Source organism: Chiloscyllium plagiosum, chromosome 6 (assembly GCF_004010195.1).
Source record: "Chiloscyllium plagiosum isolate BGI_BamShark_2017 chromosome 6, ASM401019v2, whole genome shotgun sequence".
In the NCBI taxonomy this organism is placed as follows: Eukaryota; Metazoa; Chordata; class Chondrichthyes; order Orectolobiformes; family Hemiscylliidae; genus Chiloscyllium; species Chiloscyllium plagiosum.
Window position 1 is genome coordinate 23,460,903 of NC_057715.1, and position 4,561 is coordinate 23,465,463.

A 4,561-nucleotide genomic window follows, 5' to 3' on the forward strand; every position below is an offset into this window, starting at 1 on the left:
CTGCAGTAGTGCAGCAGTAAACAAGACTCATATCCAGAAGATTGTTATTTAAAACTCCTTTGGCTATTGAAGTATCTTTTTTTTATTTAACCTGTTAAATTGACAATTCAACTAGATATTCAGCAGAAGAATTCAACATTTCAGCTAGCTACTTTGTGAGGAATTAATCTTTTAACTAGATAGGTCAAGATATTATATAGGGGCCCTATGCTTATATATGGGCTGTCATGGAGGCATATGGATCTTGATAGAAGACAGGGTATCAGAGGACACAGACAACTAGAAAATCCACAGTGAACTAGTGATCAGGAGAAGGCACAGACAACAAGACCAGAGAAAGAAGCGGATATACATTAAGATGCATTCTTAAGTATTGGAAATTAATTGCTATATTTAGAGACAGTTGTGGTTGCACTGAAGGGTGATGCAGTAGGGATTTCAGAAATGTAGTTAACTCCTGTTGATTATAGCCCTTTGACTAGGGCTAGAAGCATACCTTCTGCTTGATCAAGATGTCACATCAATATCTTACTCCTACTGTGCAGGACAGCTTGATTCCAACCAAACTGTGTTTATAATAGTGACCCAACATTTTCGATTTAGTTTTAGATTTTTATTGTGACATGTACTTGAATACAGGAATATCGTGAAAAGTTTACAAAGTCGCTATTCTTTGACAACATCTTAGTATACAAAAGACAAGATTAACAGAAGCAGAAATAAAAGTAACAGCCAAAGAAAAAGAAAATTTGTATGAGATGAGGAATGGATCTGTAAGTCATTGAAACTTCTGTGCCAATTTGTCTTGACCCCAGGAATCTGTAGGTTAAGAATGTCATCTCTGCTAATCCAAATTTCTTTCATTTCATTTGATCCCTTCAATATCTAATGTGTTATTTGAACAATATTGAGCCTGATATTATTATTAGTAGTAGTATTGGACAAGCCAGATCCCAGATGGACATTTGGTTTGATAGATCATAATTTTTTTCCTATGGTTGTAAAGATGTTACCCTGTATATGGTTTCACAGAGGTGGTCTTTCACTGAAATACACCAAGGCACATCAATCTTCACAAATGAAGCTAATGTTTACCAAGTAAAAGAAATGAAAATAAAGCAGAGTAAACCAAATCATCAAGATACAGCATAAATGTAAAGATTACAAAACACATGGTAAAAATATACTCTCTTTAATCTGAGAAACATCCTTTAGAATATTCATACCAGTAAGAATACTCTTCTCTGCCATCTCTATAGGATTAATTTTCCTATGACCTCAACTCCAGTCTCATAATCCGAACTGGAGTTTTCAGTTTCAAATAACCCCTCTCTGATTTATTTAGACTCTTCTGGTCTGGGTGTATTACTAAGTTCCCAACATTGAGGTAAGCTTTTTAAAAAATAAATCCAAACTATCTTCTCCCTTTCTCAGGAGAAATTACTTTACACATCCATCTTCAGTTAAGATCCCTCTAGCACTGTGCCAAACTGAAGCTAAAACTGAAAAAATTCTCTCTAATCTATTGGTGCTACCCCTAAGCTTTAATAAAACTTAAAATTGTCCACCAGAGAGCTTAATGTATTACACTGTGCTTTAATACTTGTAAATTTTTGAATGAACCAAAATGAACATTAGTTCTTGAAGGCACATCACATCACCGAGTCCAGTTGTTTCAATCCTATCTACTGTGGAGGAATGAGCAACATTAGAACATTGACGCCAGATTATCTGAAATCCAGCTCAACCACTTGTTTTCCCAAACAAAGTGCAGACATTTTAATGCAGAGTCTGGTCATAGGTCAGTTGCTAACCAGTTGTTTGGAAAAAAGGAACAGGAGTTGGCCATTCAGCCCTCGAGCTGTCAGTTAGATCATTCAATCAGCAATCTGACTCCTGTTCTAGATGTTTATTCAGTGTGGAAAATAAAACTTCTGCATTGTTAGAGTCTTTAAAATTAGATTTAAACTGACGTCCCGTTCTTCTATTCCACTGCGGGTGTCACAAACATTTGGTTATAATTTTATATATGTTCCAAAGAAGGCTAATTTGACTATTTTGAAAAAGCAAGCGTAGCTTCTATAAATGGTTACCTGAAGTGGTATTGCCATTCTTGTTAATTAACCTCATTCAGAAATAATGTGCTCAGGAAGGTGTGCAGGAAGCAAGCAAACAATGAACCATTTAGCATTTGATTATCACTTGGGAAGCACAATGGGTCTTTAAAGGTGTCAGAATTCAAAAGCCCCTGAGACAACTGAGTCCACGCATATGTACACGCACTGCACAAGGAATTTACTTTGTTTATGAGACAATGATTCATCAGAGGTAAACCTAGCATAGGGTTTGATTTGTATAAGACAATGAGACATCATTTTAAAGTCTGAGTTTGCCAGCAAGGTCTGAGAGATAATATGAGAAGAAATATATCTTAGGCTGTTATAAGAGGCAAGGGAAGAGATTCCAGAGTTTCTGACGTTAATTTTTATAATCTCTTTGGCCAGAGGAGGAATGTCAGAGGTCCAGAGGACAACTAATATTTAAGAAGGGTGGTAGGAATAAACCAGGAAATTACGACAAGAGGAGGCAAGGATTAATCAAGGGTAGTCAGCATGGGTTTATAAGAAGGAGATAACATCTAAGAAATTTGATTGAATTTTGTTTAGAAGAAGAAAATGCAGTTGATGTAGCGTATGTGGACTAGAGTGAGACTTCTGATTTAGTCTTGTATGATAGTCTGAATAAGAAACTAAGAACTCATGGAATCCAGGACAATTGGCAAATTGGATTCAGAGCTTTCTTTGTCATAAGAAGCAGAGGGTAATGGTTGAAGGGTGTTTTTGTGACTGGAAGCCTGTATTCAGCAGCGTTTCAGAGGTTTTGGTGTTGAATTTCTTGTTGTTTGTTATGTACATTAATGTCCTAGATAAGAATATAGGATATTTACAGATGACACAAAAATTGGCCGTGTAGTAAATACAGCAATGAGGAGGAAAGCCTACCCTTCAGGATAATATAGGTAGGTCTGCCAGATGGGCTGAACAGGGCCAAATGAAGTTTAATCCTGAAATGAGTTACATGATACATTTTGCAAGAACTAGCAAGGCAAGGGAGTGGATGACGAATGATAAGACACTATGAAGTACAGAGGATCAGAGGGACCTTTGTGTATCTGTCCACGGATCTTTGAAGGCAATAGGATAAGTTGAAAAAGATGGTTGAGAAGATATATGAGACACTTGTCTTTATTAGTCAAGGCATTGAATACAAGAGCAAGGAAGCTATGATTGAGCAGAACATAACATTAGTTAGGCCACAGCTGGAGTACTGCATGCAGTTCTGGTTGCCACACTATAGGAAGCATGTGATTGAACTAGGGAGGGTATGGAAGAGATTGGCCAGGATAAAGCTTGTGCTGGAGTGATTCAGCTAGGAAAAGACATGAGATAGGCTGACGTTATTTTCTTTAGAGCACAAAAGGCTGAGTGGGGATCTGACTGAGCTGTATAAAGTTCTGAGGAGCAAAGACAGAATAAATAGGGAGAACCTTTCCCCTTCGCAGAGGGGTCAATACCTAGGGGCACAATTTTAAGATAATGAGCAGAAGCTTTACATGGGATTTGAGGATTTTTATTTTACCCAAAGGGTTTTGGCTATCTGAAAATCACTGCGGAACAGGGTGGTAGAGGAACCCTCAAGACATTGAAGAACTTTTTTGATGAGCACTTGAAACTCCAAAGCATACAAGACTATGAGCCAAATACTGGTAATTGGGATTGAAAAGAATGGACGTTTGATGATTGGCATGGACACGATGGGCTGAAGGACCTCTTTTCATGCAGTAAACACTTTATAAATTTAATATCCTTTGGGAAACAGTTACTTATGTCAAAAAAAGAGCAAGGTTTTCAGTAATCAATGACAGTTTTGATGAAAAAGTCCAGGCATTCTGAAAGTGGGCTTCATCTTTTTCATCTTTGTTCATCTCTCATTATATTAACTATCGGACTACTCGAAAACCAATAGGGGTTGAAAGAAGCTATACTAATTCACAGTTCCTTGACCATGCTGTCAATCTCTGAGGAGAAAGTGAGGACTGCAGATGCTGGAGATCAGAGCTGAAAATGTGTTGCTGGAAAAGCGCAGCAGGCGTTGCGGACTGGGGAAGCGAAAATCATGGAGGAGGTGGAGGGCGAGGGTGGTGTCACGAACGTAGGTGGGGAGTTCTTGGACTAAGGGAGACAGGACCGTGTCGAGGTATGCAGAGATGAGTTCGGTGGGGCAGGAGCAGGCTGAGACAATGGGTCGGCCGGGGCAGTCAGGTTTATGGATTTTGGGCAGGAGGTAGAAACGGGCGGTGCGGGGTTGTGGGACTATGAGGTTGGAGGCGGTGGATGGGAGATCCCCTGGGTGATGAGGTTATGGATGGTGATGGACTGTTTCACATATCCTATTCTGCAGCTACACTGGCACCACCCCCCCACCTTTTCCTCCGCTACATCGATGACTGTATCGGCGCCGCCTCGTGCTCCCACGAGGAGGTTGAACAGTTCATCCACTT